We start from the raw sequence: 22,297 nt of genomic DNA, 5'->3' as shown, positions 1-22,297 counted from the left end.
AGAGGGAAATTACAGCTAAACACAAAGACCGCAAAAATGTAAAAATAGCCTTGTTCCCAAACGGACAGAAAATGGAAAAGTGCTGTGGTCATTAAGGGGTTAAATAAAACTGCTCAAAGCAGTTTTTAAGGGTTAGAAAAATGGCACTGAAAAGTGCCTTCAAAACTGTGTTCCCTGTAAATATATATGTATATGCTTATACACATATAAACACGTAAATATATATGTATATATTTATATAGGTTTCTTAAGAGGCCGTGATAAGGGATATAATAGCGCTGGTTGTTAGGAGACAATGTTAAACACAATTATTATGTGTGACTCAATGCCAAATATAATACAGAATACACAGCAAATTAAACACAATGTGAAAAAAACGCTATAAAATAGAGTGGAGAGTTGAATAAAAAATGTCCCAAATACTGGAGAACTTGTATGTTGTATATATATATACAGTTGTAGAATTCGAGACTTGGGATGTGGGTGAAATGCAAACTTACCGAAAAGAACCTCAATCGTATGAGGTAAGGCAACAGCACATCAGGAAGTCACTCTTAGTAGGCTTGGCCCCTTAGGGTATAGGGGAAACTTCCAAACAACGAGCTTGTCTTTTTCCCTTCTGCTTTCCCGGTTATAGGTGAAACTTCAGGGAGTTGGAGCCTTTTTTCCTCGGCCTCTTTTAGTATGGGTCCTCTCAGGATGGTAGTGTAAACGATCCCAGTAATAGGCTGTGTTAAGTAGTCAGCTGACTACTTAACACAGCCTATTACTGGGATCGTTTACACTACCATCCTGAGAGTTTCACCTATAACCGGGAAAGCAGAAGGGAAAAAGACAAGCTCGTTGTTTGGAAGTTTCCCCTATACCCTAAGGGGCCAAGCCTACTAAGAGTGACTTCCTGATGTGCTGTTGCCTTACCTCATACGATTGAGGTTCTTTTCTGTAAGTTTGCATTTCACCCACATCCCAAGTCTCGAATTCTACAACTGTATATATATATACAACATACAAGTTCTCCAGTATTTGGGACATTTTTTATTCAACTCTCCACTCTATTTTATAGCGTTTTTTTCACATTGTGTTTGATTTGCTGTGTATTCTGTATTATATTTGGCATTGAGTCACACATAATAATTGTTTCTTCTGTTATGTGTGATCAGTCCACGGGTCATCATTACTTCTGGGATATAACTCCTCCCCAACAGGAAATGCAAGAGGATTCACCCAGCAGAGCTGCATATAGCTCCTCCCCTCTACGTCAGTCCCAGTCATTCTCTTGCACCCAACGACTAGATAGGATGTGTGAGAGGACTATGGTGATTATACTTAGTTTTTATGACTTCAATCAAAAGTTTGTTATTTTACAATAGCACCGGAGCGTGTTATTACTTCTCTGGCAGAGTTTGAGGAAGAATCTGCCAGAGTTTTTTACTATGATTTTAACCGGAGTAGTTAAGATCATATTGCTGTTCTCGGCCATCTGAGGGAGGTAAAAGCTTCAGATCAGGGGACAGCGGGCAGATGAATCTGCATTGAGGTATGTAGCAGTTTTTATTTTCTGAATGGAATTGATGAGAAAATCCTGCCATACCGTTATAATGACATGTATGTATACACTTCAGTATTCTGGGGATGGTATTTCACCGGAACTACTCTGTTAAAAGTCACTAATCCTTTTATTAAGTATTTATCATGTTAAACGTTTTTGCTGGAATGTAGAATCGTTTACATTGCTGAGGTACTGAGTGAATAAATATTTGGGCATTATTTTCCACTTGGCAGTTGTTTGCTTTTAATTGTGACAGTTTCGTTTCTCTTCACTGCTGTGTGTGAGGGGGAGGGGCCGTTTTTGGCGCTCTTTGCTACGCATCAAAAAATTCCAGTCAGTTACTCTTATATTTCCTGCATGATCCGGTTCATCTCTGACAGATCTCAGGGGTCTTCAAACTTCTTTGGAGGGAGGTAGTTTCTCTCAGCAGAGCTGTGAGAATTTTATATTGACTGTGAATAAAAACGTTGCTCTGTAATTTTTATGTCAAATTTAATTATTGTTATTTTACTAATGGGAACAAACCTTTGCTAAAAGTTGTGTTGTTTTAAAGTTTGATGCTATAACTGTTTTTCAGTTCATTATTTCAACTGTCATTTAATCGTTTAGTACCTCTTTGAGGCACAGTACGTTTTTGCTAAAAAAGATTATAACCAAGTTGCAAGTTTATTGCTAGTGTGTTAAACATGTCTGACTCAGAGGAAGATATCTGTGTCATTTGTTCCAATGCCAAGGTGGAGCCCAATAGAAATTTATGTACTAACTGTATTGATGCTACTTTAAATAAAAGTCAATCTGTACAATGTGAACAAATTTCACCAAACAGCGAGGGGAGAGTTATGCCGACTAACTCGCCTCACGCGGCAGTACCTGCATCTCCCGCACGGGAGGTGCGTGATATTATGGCGCCTAGTACATCTGGGCGGCCATTACAGATAACATTACAAGATATGGCTACTGTTATGACTGAAGTTTTGTCTAAATTACCAGAACTAAGAGGCAAGCGTGATCACTCTGGGGTGAGAATAGAGTGCGCTGACAATACTAGGGCCATGTCTGATACTGCGTCACAGCTTGCAGAGCATGAGGACGGAGAGCTTCATTCTGTGGGTAACGGTTCTGATCCAAACAGATTGGATTCAGATATTTCAAATTTTAAATTTAAATTGGAGAACCTCCGTGTATTACTAGGGGAGGTCTTAGCAGCTCTCAATGATTGTAACACCGTTGCAATACCAGAGAAACTGTGTAGGTTGGATAAATACTTTGCGGTACCGGCGAGTACTGACGTTTTTCCTATACCTAAGAGACTAACTGAAATTGTTACTAAGGAGTGGGATAGACCCGGTGTGCCGTTCTCACCCCCTCCAATATTTAGAAAGATGTTTCCAATAGACGCCACCACTCGGGACTTATGGCAAACGGTCCCTAAGGTGGAGGGAGCAGTTTCTACTTTAGCTAAGCGTACCACTATCCCGGTGGAGGATAGCTGTGCTTTTTCAGATCCAATGGATAAAAAATTAGAGGGTTACCTTAAGAAAATGTTTGTTCAACAAGGTTTTATATTGCAACCCCTTGCATGTATCGCGCCGATTACGGCTGCGGCAGCATTTTGGATTGAGTCTCTGGAAGAGAACCTTAGTTCATCTACGCTAGACGACATTACGGACAGGCTTAGAGTCCTTAAACTAGCTAATTCATTCATTTCGGAGGCCGTAGTACATTTAACCAAACTTACGGCTAAGAACTCAGGATTCGCCATACAGGCACGTAGGGCGCTGTGGCTAAAATCCTGGTCAGCTGATGTTACTTCTAAGTCCAAATTACTTAATATACCTTTCAAGGGGCAGTCTTTATTTGGGCCCGGTTTGAAAGAAATTATCGCTGACATTACAGGAGGTAAGGGCCACGCCCTACCTCAAGACAAAGCCAAAGCTAAGGCTAGACAGTCTAATTTTCGTCCCTTTCGGAATTTCAAAACAGGAGCAGCATCAACCTCCACTGCACCAAAACAGGAAGGAGCTGTTGCTCGTTACAGGCAAGGCTGGAAGCCTAACCAGTCCTGGAACAAGAGCAAGCAGGCCAGGAAACCTGCTGCTGCCCCAAAGACAGCATGAACCGAAAGCCCCCGATCCGGGACCGGATCTAGTGGGGGGCAGACTTTCTCTCTTCGCCCAGGCCTGGGCAAGAGATGTTCAGGATCCCTGGGCACTAGAGATCATATCTCAGGGATACCTTCTAGACTTCAAATTATCTCCCCCAAGAGGGAGATTTCATCTGTCAAGGTTGTCAACAAACCAGATAAAGAAAGAAGCGTTTCTACGCTGTGTACAAGATCTGTTATTAATGGGAGTGATCCATCCGGTTCCGCGGTCGGAACAAGGACAAGGGTTCTACTCAAACCTGTTTGTGGTTCCCAAAAAAGAGGGAACTTTCAGGCCAATCTTAGATTTAAAGATTCTAAACAAATTCCTAAGAGTTCCATCGTTCAAAATGGAAACTATTCGGACAATCTTACCCATGATCCAAAAGGGTCAGTACATGACCACAGTGGATTTAAAAGATGCTTACCTTCACATACCGATCCACAAAGATCATCACCGGTATCTAAGGTTTGCCTTCTTAGACAGGCACTACCAGTTTGTAGCTCTTCCATTCGGATTGGCTACGGCTCCAAGAATCTTCACAAAGGTTCTGGGTGCCCTTCTGGCGGTACTAAGACCGCGAGGGATTTCGGTAGCTCCGTACCTAGACGACATTCTAATACAAGCTTCAAGCTTTCAAACTGCCAAGTCTCATACAGAGCTAGTTCTGGCATTTCTAAGGTCGCATGGATGGAAAGTGAACGAAAAGAAGAGTTCTCTTTTTCCTCTCACAAGAGTTCCATTCTTGGGGACTCTTATAGATTCTGTAGAAATGAAGATTTACCTGACAGAAGACAGGTTAACAAAGCTTCAAAATGCATGCCGTGTCCTTCATTCCATTCAACACCCGTCAGTAGCTCAATGCATGGAGGTGATCGGCTTAATGGTAGCGGCAATGGACATAGTACCTTTTGCACGCCTACACCTCAGACCGCTGCAATTGTGCATGCTAAGTCAGTGGAATGGGGATTACTCAGATTTGTCCCCTACTCTGAATCTGAATCAAGAGACCAGAAATTCTCTTCTATGGTGGCTTTATCGGCCACACCTGTCCAGGGGGATGCCATTCAGCAGGCCAGACTGGACAATTGTAACAACAGACGCCAGCCTACTAGGTTGGGGCGCTGTCTGGAATTCTCTGAAGGCTCAGGGACTATGGAATCAGGAGGAGAGTCTCCTTCCAATAAACATTCTGGAATTGAGAGCAGTTCTCAATGCCCTTCTGGCTTGGCCCCAATTAACAACTCGGGGGTTCATCAGGTTTCAGTCGGACAACATCACGACTGTAGCTTACATCAACCATCAGGGAGGGACAAGAAGCTCCCTAGCAATGATGGAAGTATCAAGGATAATTCGCTGGGCAGAGTCTCACTCTTGCCACCTGTCAGCAATCCACATCCCGGGAGTGGAGAACTGGGAGGCGGATTTCTTGAGTCGCCAGACTTTTCATCCTGGGGAGTGGGAACTTCATCCGGAGGTCTTTGCCCAAATACTTCGACGTTGGGGCAAACCAGAGATAGATCTCATGGCGTCTCGCCAGAACGCCAAACTTCCTCGCTACGGGTCCAGATCCAGGGATCCGGGAGCGGTTCTGATAGATGCTTTGACAGCACCTTGGAACTTCGGGATGGCTTATGTGTTTCCATCCTTCCCGCTGCTTCCTCGATTGATTGCCAAAATCAAACAGGAGAGAGCATCAGTGATTCTAATAGCGCCTGCATGGCCACGCAGGACTTGGTATGCAGATCTAGTGGACATGTCATCCTGTCCGCCTTGGTCTCTACCTCTAAGACAGGACCTTCTGATACAGGGTCCATTCAAACATCAAAATCTAACTTCTCTGAAGCTGACTGCTTGGAAATTGAACGCTTGATTTTATCAAAACGTGGTTTTTCTGAGTCGGTTATTGATACCCTGATACAGGCTAGGAAGCCTGTTACCAGAAAGATTTACCATAAAATATGGCGTAAATACCTATACTGGTGCGAATCCAAACGTTACTCCTGGAGTAAGGTTAGGATCCCTAGGATATTGTCCTTTCTACAAGAAGGTTTAGAAAAGGGTTTATCAGCTAGTTCATTAAAGGGACAGATTTCAGCTCTGTCCATCTTGTTACACAGGCGTCTGTCAGAAAATCCAGACGTCCAGGCCTTTTGTCAGGCTTTAGCTAGGATCAAGCCTGTGTTTAAAGCTGTTGCTCCGCCATGGAGTTTAAACTTAGTTCTTAACGTTTTACAGGGTGTTCCGTTTGAACCCCTTCATTCCATTGATATAAAATTATTATCTTGGAAAGTTCTGTTTTTAATGGCTATTTCCTCGGCTCGAAGAGTCTCTGAGTTATCAGCCTTACATTGTGATTCTCCTTATCTGATTTTTCACTCAGACAAGGTAGTTCTGCGTACTAAACCTGGGTTCTTACCTAAGGTAGTCACTAACAGGAACATCAATCAAGAGATTGTTGTTCCATCCTTGTGCCCAAATCCTTCTTCAAAGAAGGAACGTCTTCTACACAATCTGGATGTAGTTCGTGCCCTCAAGTTCTACTTGCAGGCAACTAAAGATTTTCGCCAAACTTCTTCCCTGTTTGTCGTTTATTCTGGACAGAGGAGAGGTCAAAAAGCTTCTGCTACCTCTCTCTCTTTTTGGCTTCGTAGCATAATACGTTTAGCCTATGAGACTGCTGGACAGCAGCCTCCTGAAAGAATTACAGCTCACTCCACTAGAGCTGTGGCTTCCACTTGGGCCTTTAAGAATGAGGCCTCTGTTGAACAGATTTGCAAGGCTGCAACTTGGTCTTCGCTTCATACTTTTTCCAAATTTTACAAATTTGACACTTTTGCTTCTTCGGAGGCTATTTTTGGGAGAAAGGTTCTTCAGGCAGTGGTTCCTTCTGTATAATGAGCCTGCCTATCCCTCCCGTCATCCGTGTACTTTTGCTTTGGTATTGGTATCCCAGAAGTAATGATGACCCGTGGACTGATCACACATAACAGAAGAAAACATAATTTATGCTTACCTGATAAATTCCTTTCTTCTGTTGTGTGATCAGTCCACGGCCCGCCCTGTTTTAAGGCAGGTAAATATCTTTTAAATTATACTCCAGTCACCACTTCACCCTTGGTTACTCCTTTCTCGTTGATTCTTGGTCGAATGACTGGGACTGACGTAGAGGGGAGGAGCTATATGCAGCTCTGCTGGGTGAATCCTCTTGCATTTCCTGTTGGGGAGGAGTTATATCCCAGAAGTAATGATGACCCGTGGACTGATCACACAACAGAAGAAAGGAATTTATCAGGTAAGCATAAATTATGTTGTTTAACATTGTCTCCTAACAACCAGCGCTATTATATACCTTATCATGGCCTCTTAAGAAACATATTTACACAGGGGGATAAGCACTGTGCCAGCCGGGGATTCTCAGTTCTTCCTGGCCAGCACAATTGCTTCTCTGCTCACTAAGGGATAGCTGCTATAGGGTTGGTTTTTTGCTCCAGGGGGATTCTACCATCTAGATTGAGATTAGATTCACTCCTATATCTCTTTTCCACCCCCTCAGTCTAGCGCCTTCTACCACTTTTTCCGCTTTTTGTCCCATATATTTATATAGATATATATTTCAATTGCTGCCCATCACTGCACGACTTACCCCCTTTCATGGCATGAGAATGAGGCTCCCATTGGAGCCTATGAAAGGGTGCTCTATTGAGAAATTGTGTGCACTGGTATGAGTGGAGCGCAAATAAGTGAAATTTTGCGCTCCACTTGTAATCTGGTCCATAGTGTCACTTCCATTCTTTCTACAATATCTTAGCTAATTTTTTCATGGGTTTAAAGACAGAAGTAATTCATTGCAAATGAGAGGATGTAACTGAGAAGCATGAAGATTATTTATATAATTATTATTACCACTAATAGTAAATAAATTGTGGTTTCTTTAGATTCAGTGTATTAACCAGGTTTGAGATATCTGCATTTGGACCCACTTTGCCGCAAGGCCCAGAGGACCGAGTTGTCCTATGACTTTGTGATGGTTTGTTTTTTGAGAACTTTCTCTTGTTCCTCATTTATTTTTATTCCAGTTGCTGTCCATGACATGGGATTATCAAACACTTGCCCAAAAAGCCAAAGCTATGCACAAGACCACAGAGACTACCCTCAATGATCCTACAGCCCCATCAAAAGACCACCCAGACTCCACCTATTTTCTGTGCCCAACCTCTGGGTTTCTTTCCCATCCTGGGTAGTATGTAGGTAGATACCCAATTGATAGTACTCTTGGATTTGTCAGTCTGCTTATAGCTTAGTTGATTAGTGTGTGTGCTATGATTTTTCAGTTGAGTTGAATATTGTGTTTTTAAATGTCATGGATGACCTTGCTCTTAGTCTAAATGACTAATGCTCCAGTGCTGCAATATTTTTGTTTTTTTTTCCCAGTTGTTTTAAGCACATAGAGAGTAGTTTTCATAACAAAAAAGTAAAAGTTAAGTTTTTATTCCATTTTTATTTATTTTCATTATTATTATTTTATTTTTTTACTCACGCAGTAGATCGTTTACAAATATTGAGCCATGAGATTGGTTATTAATAGGAACGTCTATCTGGTGCTAAATTAATGCGGTTCTGATACAGATCATGTTGAAGCAGTTGCTGCACTGTCCAGAATAACAACTAAAAAATTAATATAATCCAACTATCTCAATGGATTTACACTTAAAAGGTCTTCCACTATATTAGCTCTCATTCCCTTCTCATGAGATTTTGACGAGAACATAAGGTGAATTGTTGTTTTCCAATCCGAATAATCAACTCATTAGACGGTTGCCTTTTTAGTAAGTACAAGAGCAGCCTGGTCTCTTGAAGATTTGTTAGGAGTTCTTTCTTCATCCCTTATTGCATTGTTATGTTTGTTTGGTGTTAATGCTGTTAGGATGCTATGTGGGTTATGTCACCTGAGGATTATACTAAGGCAATAAAGAATTCTATAAACTGAAGATATATTTAATACTGCAATTTATTTCAAACTAATAAACTGAAAATGTCTAGCTACATTCATGGACTTTTTGCATTAACAACATGACTTTGTAGTTGCCTGCAATCTTTATTAATTTTAATTAATCATAAAATGGCAAACAGATTGTTGTTTATTTGAACGTATCTGATGTTAAATGAACCATATAATTTATATTCATCACACATCTAGAGATCCACACATATAGATCCGTTATTGAATAGTATTGCAAACATTGGTGAGAATACCACATATGTATCACTGTATGCAATTAATTGTTGCTAATAAAATTAGATTGCCTACTGCACCTCTTTATATTATGTAGGTTTATATCACCTAACCTAGTATTTATGGATCTATATATGATAGATAGATGATGCATAGATAGCCTTAACACTATACTAGAACAGTAGAATATATGATACCAATACTAAAAGTAAAAATCAAAGCGCATGTGTCAAGAGCTGGTACCCATTAACACCACTCACCAGAAGTTGGTGAATCTCCCTAAAAAGCAAAAACAGAATTTATGCTTACCTGATAAATTACTTTCTCTTGTGGTGTATCCAGTCCACGGATTCATCCTTTACTTGTGGGATATTCTCCTTCCTAAAAGGAAGTGGCAAAGAGAGCACACAGCAGAGCTGTCCATATAGCACCCCCTCTAGCTCCACCCCCCAGTCATTCGACTGGAGGTTAGGAAAAAAAAGGAGAAACCATAGGGTGCAGTGGTGACTGTAGTTTAAACAAAAAAATCTACCTGACTTAATAGCCAGGGCGGGCCGTGGACTGGATACATCACAAGAGAAAGTAATTTATCAGGTAAGCATAAATTCTGTTTTCTCTTGTAAGGTGTATCCAGTCCACGGATTCATCCTTTACTTGTGGGATACCAATACCAAAGCTTTAGGACACGGATGAAGGGAGGGAACAAGACAGGTACCATAAACGGAAGGCACCACTGCTTGTAAAACCTTTCTCTCAAAAATAGCCTCCGAAGAAGCAAAAGTATTGAATTTGGAAAAAGTATGCAGCGAAGCCCAAGTCGCTGCCTTACAAATCTGTTCAACAGAAGCCTCATTTTTAAAAGCCCATGTGAAAGCCACTGCTCTGGTAGAATGAGCAGTAATTGTTTCAGGAGGCTGCTGGCCAGCAGTCTCATAGGCCAGACGGATGATGCTTTTCAGCCAAAAGGAAAGAGAGGTAACAGTCGCCTTCTGACCTCTCCTCTTACCAGAATAGATGACAAACAATGAAGTTGTTTGTCTGAAATCCTTAGTTCAGTGTATCATGAACCACAGCACTCACTGCACAGCCAGGAACAGGTTTACCAAACCCAGTATTGATACATAGAAACAGAGATCGTTCCAGCTGGTGCAACAAAAGACTTTTATTATGCAAACAGGGATAAAGAAGCGACGTTTCAGGCCCACACTTGGCCTTTTCTCAAGCTTAAGCTTGAGAAATCCTTAGTTGCTTGTAAATAGAACTTTAAAGCACGAACCACATCAAGATTGTGTAACAGACGTTCCTTCTTCGAAGAAGGATTAGGACACAGAGAAGGAACAACAATTTCCTGATTAATATTCTTATTAGACACAACCTTAGGAAGAAAACCAGGTTTGGTACGCAAAACTACCTTGTCTGCGTGGAACACCAAATAAGGTGAGTCACGCTGCAAAGCAGATAACTCCGAAACTCTTCGAGCAGAAGAGATAGCTACCAGAAACAAAACTTTCCAAGATAACAGTTTAATATCTATGGAATGTAAAGGTTCAAACGGAACCCCTTGCAGAACTGAAATAACTAAATTCAGACTCCATGGCAGAGCCACAGGTCTATAAATAGGCTTGATTCTGACTAAAGCCTGACTAAATGCTTGAACGTCTGGTACCTCTGCCAGACATTTGTGTAAAAGAATAGACAAAGCAGATATCTGTCCTTTTAAGGAACTAGTTGATAATCCTTTCTCCAATCCTTCTTGGAGAAAGGACAATATCCTGGGAATCCTAATCTTACTCCATGAGTAACTCTTGGATTTGCACCAACAAAAATATTTTTGCCAAATCTTATGGTAGATTTTCCTGGTGACAGGCTTTCTAGCCTGAATCAGGGTATCGATAACTGACTCAGAGAAACCACGCTTAGATAGAATTAGGCGTTCAATCTCCAAGCAGTCAGACGCAGAGAAATTAGATTTGGATGTTTGAAAGGACCTTGAAGTAGAAGGTCCTGCCTCATTGGCAGAGTCCATGGTGGAACGGATGACATGTCCACTAGGTCTGCATACCAAGTCCTGCATGGCCACGCAGACGCTATTAGAATCACCGACGCCCTCTCCTGCTTGATTCTGGCAACCAGATGAGGAAGGAGAGGAAACGGTGGAAACACATAGGCCAGATTGAAGGACCAAGGCGCTGCTAGAGCATCTATCAACACCGCCTGGGGATCCGTAAAGAGGAAGTTTGGCATTCTGACGGGACGCCATCAGATCCAATTCTGGAGTGCCCCATAGCTGAGTCAGCTGGGCAAATACCTCCGGGCAGGAGTTGCTTAGAGCCGGCAAAGAGAATGACTGGGGGGTGGAGCTAGAGGGAGAGCTATATGGACAGCTCTGCTGTGTGCTCTCTTTGCCACTTCCTGTTAGTAAGGAGAATATCCCACAATTAAAGGATGAATATGTGGACTGGATACACCTTACAAGAGAAATGTCAGTAATTGCACTCAAATAAAATAATTTTCCCAGAAAACTTTGCAGATAACTAGTTACTGTTAATTCAGAATTGTATTTTAATCAATGAATAGGTAGAAAACCCACTGAATTAGAGACAGTGGGGCCTATCTATCAAGCTCTGGATAGAGCTTGAGGCCCTGTGTTTCTGGCGAACCTGCAAAGACCGCTGCTCCATAACCTGTTCGCCTGCTCTGAGCATGCGGACAGACATCGCCGCAATTCAACCTGATCGAGTACGATCGGGTTGATTGACACCCCCTGCTGGCAGCCAATTGGCCGCGATTCTGCAGGGGGCGGCGTTGCACCAGCAGCTCTTGTGAGCTGCTGGTGCAATGCTGAATACGGAGAGCGTATTGCTCTCCGTATTCTGCAAGGTCTGGCGGACCTGATCCGCAATGTCAGACTTTGATAAATAGAGGCCAGTAAATTAATTTGCACAGAATGCAATCCAGTCTTCATGTGGCAATATAATGCCTAGATAAGCATAAAGCTTTACTATGAACTAGATATATTTATACATTTAGGACATTCTGGGAAGACTTGTTTGGCCTATGGTTCTCATCTGCTGTCAAAATCCTATGTTTTTAGTTTAAGTGCAGTTTTCAGATTTAAATTGCAGGAAACAATAGCGAAATAAAAAATAAAATCTTACAATTCTGGAGAATTACATTGAGTATAATGTCCTTTTTAAGACAATTGCGGTTATATTAATGTACAATATATTGTCTTTAGCATATGTCTCTGGATGCAGCAAGGGAAGTTAGAGCCGAATTGTTTTTATGCAACCTCAGGCTCACAGTGAAAAACAATCAACTTTGTACACATTTGGCTCTTGAGAATAGCCAGTGTTCTTTTGATTCTTTGTTTATAATCCTTATACATTGCAAGATCTTTACAACTTTTTGTATGTTATATATTATCAGATTTGTATCTTAAATACATATTTGTGCTGATGTAGTCCCCAGAGGTTAACATATTGATCAGATTGGATACTTAAAAGGAATAGAAAGGTCAAAACTGAAATGTGCGTTGGTGCATCTCAATCTTGAATAGAAGCATTTTTGCAATTCCTCACTGCTTTTCAGCGGCATATGCACATATGCTGTGCAGGCCTGGCAGTGGCTTGTATGACACAAATTAAATCTTTACATGCACAATACACACCTCTGCCTGCTCTCTGAGTCTGAATACTGGTGCACGGGCACTCACAGCATACCTTGGAAGTACTTATTTGTACAGATCTGTTGAATCTATAATTGGTCTCCCACTGACATTATGTGTGTACATAGTCGGTTAATTTATTGCATTAGTCACATTTATTGAACATTGTAAACATATATATTTTTTCCTCTCTGCATCAAAGAGTTAATTTTCAGTATAAATTTGGTTAAAAGTGGAGGGTCCATGTTTTTTATTAATTAGTCATTTTAACCTATTGGGAACTTTGTAGTGGGGGTATGTAAGTCCCTCAAGTAGTTATGACCATTAGCTAAGATTACGACCGTGTGCCGAAACATGTCGGCGTTTTTTGGTCTGACCTCTTCCTTATGTATTCAGTGTTTGTATATGCTTGTTTAGATTTGCCACAGGCTCTTTATTAAACGTTGTGCTTTAATTACCTGATGCCCTGGAGTTTTGTTCTGTTCCGCACTCACAGCATATGCCATAAAAACAGTGATAACTTTTATTAGAAGCATTTTTGGTAATGGAAGCATATTGTAAAAAATGCTTCTATTTAAAGCTGAAATACACCCATGCACAGTTCTATCCCTTTAAAGGGACATGAACGTTACAAATTAAGTTTTCATTATTGAAAAAATAAATTCAGTTTTAAGAGACTTTTCAAAATAATTCTATTATCAGATGTATTTTGCTCAGTTGGAATCCTTTGTTGAAAAGCATCTTCTTAAAACATATCAATAACAAGCAAAAAGGATTATTGTGCAGGTTATTTGCTGTGTCTTTTTCCTAATTACTGGTCCTTTATGGTCTCTGTACTTTATGTACAAACTCCAATTATCCATGCTCTATATATAGTTACACTTGTGCCCTTCTTTAAACATTTGTCTTTAGTTTATGATTATGCTCTTATCTCTATATATTCAGTAACTCTGCTTTGATGATAACGCACCATGAACTGTTGACAGTTCAAATAAGGATATTAAAAACCATTACTAAAGTAATAACTATATCCATGTAATGGACACAGCACAGGAAGGTTCTATCATGCATTGAAAAGTGAATAATGATGATACATTCTTATTAATTCTATTAGTTTGAATTGTGCCTCTCATTGGTCAGATGGCGCATGCCATTTTAAAAGGATTTTCAATATTACTTCTATCATCAAGTTTACCTTGATCTTTGTTGAAAAGCATACCAAGGTAGGCTCAGGAGTAGTAAATCACTACTTGGAGCTATCTGGGGATTGGTGAATGATGGCTACACATATGCCTCTTGTCATTGGCTCAACAAATGTTTTCAGCTAGGTCCCAATAGTGCATTGCTGCTCTGGAGTTAACTTTAATTATGTGTTTAATTTATGTATTTTCAGGGGTTGGACAGTCACATAGAAGCTATAGTGCAATAATAAAATTATCTAACAAATTATACTCTTGCACTTTTTTTCTTTTCTTTTGTGATTTACACAGAACATGTTATTTAACAACGTTCAGTTTACACTTCTTATCTAATTTGCTTTGTTCTTGGTTTCCTTTGTTGAAAAGCATTATTATGTAGGCTCAGGAGCTGCTATGCGCTACTGGGAGATAGCTACTTGGTTGGTGGCTACACTTGTGTGTCTCTTGTCATTGGCTCACCAAATGTGTTTAGCTAAGTCCCAATAGTACATTGCTGCTCCTTTAACAAAGGATACCAACAGAATGAAGCAGATAAAAAAGTAAAATGGAAAGTTGTTTAAAATGTTCTATATGAATTATGATACATTTTGGGCTTCATATCCCTTTAAGCAGCTATGTAGTGCCTTTTATAAAGAGTCACTCAGTATAAGTGTTTGTCGTGTGGTACAAGAAGCATAATGTAATTAGCACCGATTTAAAGGGACAGTCTACACCAGAAGTTTTATTGTTTTAAAAGATAAATAATCCTTTATTACCCATTTCCCAGTTTTGCATAATTAACACAGTTATACTAATCTACTTTTTACCTTTGTGATTACCTTGTATCTAAACCTCTGCAGACTTCCCCCATATCTCAGTTCTTTTGACAGACTTGCATTTTAGCCAATCAGTGCTGACTCCTAGGTAACTCCATGTGCGTGAGCACAATCTTATCTATATGGCACACATGAACTAACGCCATCTAGCTGTGAAAAACTGTCAAAATGCATTTATATAAGAGGCAGCCTTCAAGGTCTAAGAAATTAGCATATCAGCCTATCTAGGTTAGCTTTCAACTAAGAATACCAAGAAAACAGCACAATTGATGACAAAAGAAAATTGGAAAGTTGTATAAATTAAATGCTCTATATCTTGAAACTGTCCCTTTAAAGAAAAAAAAAGTTGTATATTTACATATAGCTTAATACTCTTTAAAGGGACAGCAAACTCAAATTTTCTTTCATGATTCGGATAGAACATACAATTTTAATCGACTACTATTATCGAATTAGCTTCATTCTATTGTTGGCCTTAGCTGAACACATCTAGTTAGCCAATCACAAGAGACAAATGTGTGCAGGCACCAATTAGAAGCAGTTCTACTAGTGTAGGATATGTGCCTATTCTTTTTCAACAAGGGATACTAAAAGAACAAAGCACATTTGAAATTAGAAGTTAATTGAAAAGTGTCTTTAAATGTCATGCTCTATCTGAATCTTCCAAGTTTAATTTTGACATTCCTATCCCTTTAAAACAAGGAAAATCTTTCTTTCTTAAATAGTTGCAAAACTCCACAATAATCATATTATATTATTTTAAAATTCTCCCACAGGGCTATAGAAGAAACATCTTTAGTTATTTTATGATCTAATCAGGATATGTTTTATCAAAATAATTCAAATTTAAAGTCATAATGCATCTTTGTGGTGCCTAGATATTTCATTTTATGACTGCTCATGGGAAAATGTAAGATTCTCCAATATGATCTAAGTGCTAAAGGATATATAAAGGCATAAACTCATTGTTAGAGTGTAAGGTGCTGGCCTACATCATTAAAAGAGAGTGTCATTTTGGTTTTTATAATGTGAAGAAGTATGTATGTGCTAACCCTAAAACAGTGTTTAAACTTAAAGGGCCCCTAATGTCAAAATTAGGGTTTTATGATTCAGATAAAGCATGCAATGTGAAAAGAAAAACAAACAAAAAACTGCTTTCCAATAAATGTGTACATTATTCTATTTTGGTTTCATCTGACCATATAACCCAATCCCATTTGAAGTTCCAGTAGTGAAGACGCTTGAGTTTATGGATGAGAGTAGAGGCTTTTTCCTTCTTAATACAGGGAGAGTCCACAGCTGCATTCATTACTTGTGGGAAATACAGAACCTGGCCACCAGGAGGAGGCAAAGACACCCCAGCCAAAGGCTTAAATACCTCACCCACTTCCCTCATCCTCCAGTTATTCTTTGCCTTTCGTCACAGGAGGTTGGCAGAAGATTTCGGAGTAGTTCCTTAGGAAGGGTTTCTACCCTTTAATATGGGACTGGGGTATTAAGTAGTCTTGTCAGCCTCTCAGTGAGAGCATTGATGAAAATTAGAGTCTGGAGATGTAGTGAGAGTCTTGCTGCGAACCCATCCAGACTCATGTTAACAGCTTTCATCACTCAAGTCCATGTCAGAAGCGATGCTACAGTCACACTTGAAGGATCGTGTTTCTGTTCCACGGCATAGATTCCGGTAAGATCGTTTCATTTTTTTCACATATGTTAATGCTAGAAGACAGGGTCACAGTGGGACTCCTTTTATCTTTATGGAATCAAGGGTTAATATCTCCTGAGGGGGATTGTTGAACAGTGGGTTTTAATCATATTTGTTTGTGATTTCTGCTGCTTTACGTGTGTAATATGTTTTTTGGGTTCATAGGTTGATACGGAACGTACAGGTTGCCTTTTTACTTGATTGCTGCGCAGATTTATTAAGCTTGGCACGCTTTTCCTTTAGCAGTGGCGGTCCTGCATGGTGTACCGTTTGACCGGGAGTGGTCATGGTTTCCATTTCCTATGCCTGACGAGTGACTATGGAGAGGAGAGAGTTTTCTCTATACTGTCTGGATCATAGGAGGTGGTGAGTGCCCAAGCCATTGGGGGTATAAGGTGCCAGTTGTTTTTCTCTGATTAAATGGGTTAACTAGTTATGGAGGATTCTGATTTTTTTAGAGGGGGATCCCTCTACGACAGAATTCAATACCTGTGTATATTGTGAGGAGACCCGGGTAGTCCAGCCCTCTCAATTATGTTCTGTAAGCCGCAACAGGGTGTTTTCATCAACCAATATTGAGATGCTAGATACCACTGAGCCTTCCACCTCTGAGGACTCTTCATCCCATGAGGTGTGTCCCCTAGAGTCATCTGATCCTACACATGCAGCTTTCCCTGGTACCGCTAATCCTCCGCCTGGAGGGGGCCTTTTTCCACCAGACGTTACTAGTACTGATCTGCCAGTGGAATCTCTAAATCAGATGAACTTGATTAAGACGGGTGGAGAAGGATGGAGATCCTATTCCTTTTCGTCTATTTTTTTTTTTTTTAGAAACCCAGTTGCGGTTTTTATAGGGGGGTTGTGTCGTTGCACATTCCTACTTGGCTATCACTTTTTTGTGCACTTGCCTATTACCTTTCCTATTCCATTTAAGGATAGTTTATTCTTAGAGCTCTTGGTTATTGAGGAACCTTTTTTTAGGAAGATGTTTCGTCATTCAGAATATTTATGTACTGACGACTTAGGTTGTCGTATTTTCTGGAGACTTCCTGTTGAAACATCTCTATCTCGATTCGAGGTGATGGTTCCCTTGATACTTTTGAGAAATAATTAAGCCATTGGAGCTTATAATTCCTTATCTGGTTTATTCACATACTTCTAGCCCCAAGATAGGGCTTCAGTTTTTTTCTGTTTAGACCTTGAGTCGCTCTGACAGATATGACTTCTAAGTCTACTTTTTCCTTCTGCTTGAGAGAGAGAGAGTTAATTTGGTTCCGCTATTCTGCGGTTTTTACTGTTTTGATGACCTGAGCTATCCAGGTGGTTTTGGAACTGTCTCAGTCCTGGAATAAGTCCAGGCAGAGCAGGCCCATTTAACCTAGCTGACAGGAGGGACCGGTTTCAGGTCCTATCTTGGATCATGTTGGGGACTGACTATAGCCCTTTTTTTTTCAGGCACTTGATTCAGGATCATATAGGATCCATGGGTCCTATAGGTCAGAGCTAGGCTTCAAATCCAGCCTTCCAGGGCAGTTTTCCTTCTCTTGATCCTGTCTTTCTGACAGAGAGAGGTAAGTCTTTTTCAAGTGGGTGTAGGTTTTTGTTCTCTTTTGGAGTCATTGTCCCGGTGCCTAACGCAGTGTGAGGTTTGTGATACTATTCATACCGCTGTTGTTTTTGTGGTCCAATAGAGAGAGGGAACTCCTGTCCTATTTGGGTCCTATAGTACTTAAGCAAAGCTTATCAGGTCTCCTTGTTCCAGAGGGAGACTATAAGGTACACTCTACCTTTTGTAGCGGAGGAATAACTGTCGAGGAAGGATATCATTCCTTTTCATTCCTCCTTTGGGAACTTTACGGTTCCTAAGGACCGGCACTTCCAGTACATTGTTTTTTTTAGTCTCGCTACTGATTCTAGAATTTTTTTAGGATCTGGGGTTTTATTTTGGCAGTGGCCAAAATCCAGATCTAATAGTAGCTTCTCTTGTCTTGACAATTCTAGTTTAATTACCATTGTCTCATCTGATAGAAGACTTTTAGGGATTTCATCTGTCTTCCTTGATCCTCAGAGATGGATCTAGACCAGAGTTTCTCTGATGTAGGCACCAGGGTGGATTCCTGGATGCAAATTTAGCCAGGTAGACTTTTCTTTAGGGTTAGATTCTTCAGGTCATGCCCTCCAGACCTCCTTTAGGCCATTGCTAGCACTCTGTTGGGGGGTGATGACTTGTCATGGGGTCCATATTGGACTTCATTCCTTTTGTCAAGTCTCATCCCAGCCGAGGCTCGGTGTGTGCTGTGGCAGTGGAGTGGAGCTGTTTCGAATCTGTCTTTGCAGATTTACCTGGACTACTGGTTGAGAAATAGATTTCTGGTATCCATGTCAAATATCTCCCTGTCCTGTGCGACATCTTTCTTAAATCATCCGGCGTGGTTTTGACTTCAGTCGCATGTCCGTCAGGTTAGTGAGGGCATGCCCAAGGGGGCCAGGAATCTCAGGAGGTTTTACCATCCATTTATCTTTTTGGATCTTCAGGCAATCTTTCTGCCCTGAGGGTTTAGTCTACTGGGTTTGTCGCAGTATAGGGATTCTAATCGGTCTTACTTTTACTGGCTTGGATCTCCTTCTGAGAACGAGAGACTCCCTAGCATTGAGGGTAGTGTCTCAGGTTTGGTAGTGGGCAGAGGCCCACTGCTGCTCACTGTCAGTGGCCCTCTCTTCAGGGCTGATCATCCAGGACAGATGTTATCTAGAGAAATTCCTTTCATCTGAATTGTAACTGGAAGGGGATGCTGATTGAGAATCTCAGGACATCCCGTCTCTATTCTAGTTTACCCATTATGGGACATGGTTCAGGGATCCTCAGGCGGAGCTAATGGCTACATTAGCGGTGCCTTGGTGGCTCATTACAATTTTTCCTTTTTAGCCATATCACTCTTTCCTTGAGTGGTGGCTCGAATTTAGCAGGGACAGACATCAGTGATACTGATTACTCCGTTGAGGCCGCATAGATCGTGGTTCACAATTTAGTGGTTTTGCCTCCATGAAGGTTACCTTGTCACAGGGATCTACTGGAACAAGGTCTCTTTGCTTCCTCAATTTTTTTTTTCTCTCTGAGGCGGACTGCGAGATGTCACTAAGTCTTAGCCGAAGAGACAGTTTTTCGTAGAGGTTATGGTACTCTCCATAAAGCGCGTAAGCTGGTCCCTCTTCATCTATCATAGGTGTGGGGGAACCCTTCAGCTGTGAAAAGCGTGGTTCATCCTGGCACACTACTCAGACCTGCCAGGATTCTTTCCTTCCTCCAGGATTATCTGGAGAAGGGCCTCTTAGCTAGTTCCTTGTTGGGACAGTTTTGGCCCTGTCTATTTTTCAGCTCCAGAGGCTCGTTGAACTTCTGAATGTGCAGATTTTGTTAGGGCTCTGACTGTGTTCAGGCCGGTGTTTAGTTATAATGCTCCTTCTTGGGGGTTTGGATCTTCTTCTTATGGTTTTTGCATCGGGCTACCTTTGTACCCATGCATGAGGTTGTCTTTAAGTTGTTATCTTAGAAGTCCCTTTATGTATAAATATTGCTTCTGCATGCAGAAGTCTCCGAGTTTATGGCCTTGCAATGCGAACCTCCTTATCGGGTGTTTCACAATAGTAAGGTTGTTCTATGAACTTAGTTGGATTCCTCCTATGGTTGTGTCAAATCACATCTTCAGTCGAGAATATGTGGTCCATTTTTTATATCATATTCCTTCTAGTGAAGGAAAATTTAGTACATAATATGGAGTCGTGCCTTAAAGTTTTATCTTCAGGCTATATAGGGATAAACCGTTTTCTCTGTTTACGATCTATCTGTGAAGTGTAAGGGTCATTAGATATCTTAGACTTCCTTATTTTTTAATTGAGGATTATCTTCTGCTTGGGATATGAGTCAGAGGGACGCAAGCCTCCTCAGAGGTTTACGGCTCAGTTTTTTGAGTGGTGACATCCTCTTGGGCCTCTAAAATGAGGCCTCTGGATCAGTTTTGTTGGGCGGACTTCTTGGTCTTCCTTACATTCCTTTTCCAAACTTTTGTTGAGTTTTTTGCTTCTGCTGAAGTAGCCTTTGGGAGAAAGGGTTTTGCAGGCTGTGGTGCCCTCAGATGGGGTCCGTCTCTTCTTTTTTGCCCTCCTGTTAGCATTCAGTGTTCTCTGTAGCTTGGGTATAATTTCCCACAAGTAATGAATGCAGCTGTGTACTCTCCCTGTATTAAGAAGGAAAACATAAATTATGCTTACCAGATAATTTCCTTTCCTTCTGTACAGGGAGAGTCTTCTCCCGTGTTCTCCGTTGGGCGGCCCTAAATTGTATCTTGTTCTGGCACCTTTTTCACCCTGACTATTCCTTGTTACCTCTGCAGAATGACTAGGGGATAAGGGAAGTTAGGGAGGTATTTAAGTCTTTGGCTGTGGTGTTTTTGACAATTTCCTGTTTCTAGTCACACAGGTGTACTAAAAAAGGTAAAATATCAATGGGAATCTACTACAAATATATTTTTTTCATATGAACTCATAGCGGTGCCAATCATTGTGCCACACATATATGTAACATTTTTTTTTGTGATAAACCTGTGTTGTATTTGCAATTGTTTGATATGTATGAGAGCAGAGTATTTCTGTGTATTTTTTTTAACAAAAGATCAAAAGGTTAAACAATAAATATAATTTTTCACAGCTTTCTTTGCTCTAGATATGTGCATGGCAAAAAAATTTGGTTCGGTTCGATTCAGATTTTTTTGAAGTTCGGATCGATTCGAATTCGGAAAAATTTGAATCAATTCGGTTCGGATTAGTTTCGTATTTATTCGGATTAATTCGTCCGGATTCGGTTCGGTTTGGAAATTCAGAATTTCGGTAAGTGTTAGGTGGGATGTGCTGTGTATTAGACTAGTATTATGTACTGTATATTAGGTGTAACCAATAGCAGAGTGATATAACCTAATATACTGTACAATACTAGTGTAATCCATGGCCATTTGAATCTACAGAATAAATCCGAACTAATTCGAATTTATTTGTTAGATTCGGCACTATTTTAATTCGGAAATTCGAATCGATCCGAATCCCAAATTTTACGAATTCGGCCGAATTTCCGAATCGATCCGAACCGAATCGCACATGTCTACTTTGCTCATATTTACCAAAGGTGCCAATATTAGTGGAGGGCACTGTACATTTAAAAAATCCTCTTGAATTTGCATGTTCTGTCTTACCCATGTTATCATCAAAGCAGTTACTGTATATACAGATTGTGATCATTAAATAAGGACAAATGTTTAAAAAGGCGGACAAGCTTAAAGTGTCAGTAAACCTAAAAAATAATGTTATATAATTCTGCACATAGTGCAGAATTATATAACATTATTTTAGCGCTGACAACAGGAGCGAGCTGCACTTAATGTTATGGTGCGGTTGGGCCGGGCTGTGACTATACAGCTGGCCCGATGCGCTGTGTAAAAACTGACATATTTGTAAAAAATTCAAAGGGAAAAAAGGGTTTTATAACAATAGCACTAAAATAATGTTATATAATTCTGCACTATGTGCAGAATTATATAACATTATTTTTTAGGTTTACTGTCCCTTTAACTACCTATAGTATGCATCATTGGAGTTTGTACATAAAGTACAGAAGCCATAAAGACCAGTAATTAGCAAAAAACACAGCAACTAACAATTTGTACTGTAATCATTTTTGCCTGTTATTGATATATTTTAAGAAAATTTAAGATATGTAATCTTCTTTTGCATATTAATACCCAAAATGCATTAGAAACATACTGGAATTAGAGGTGTCTGGCTCTGCTTAGAAAAGGTAATGCTAAAATACATTTTATAAATATGCTCTTAATTTCTTCTCTGTACCTTTTAATATTTGTAAACTAACAGTATGGGTTACTGTCTTCAAGGAAAGACATTTGGTTTAAATAGATTTAGTACATTATAGGACACAGT

At 40.3% G+C, this 22,297-nt stretch overlaps 1 protein-coding gene across 1 annotated transcript in view; it reads left to right on the top strand.

The window, feature by feature from the left end:
• Positions 1-22,297, top strand: part of SLC45A2 (solute carrier family 45 member 2) — a 341,881-nt gene that overhangs the window by 171,136 nt on the left and 148,448 nt on the right. The window lies entirely within an intron of this gene.

Source organism: Bombina bombina, chromosome 2, assembly GCF_027579735.1.
Source record: "Bombina bombina isolate aBomBom1 chromosome 2, aBomBom1.pri, whole genome shotgun sequence".
Lineage (NCBI taxonomy): Eukaryota > Metazoa > Chordata > Amphibia > Anura > Bombinatoridae > Bombina > Bombina bombina.
Note: the sequence above shows the minus strand (reverse complement) of the source record. Positions and strands in the feature narration are given on the sequence as shown.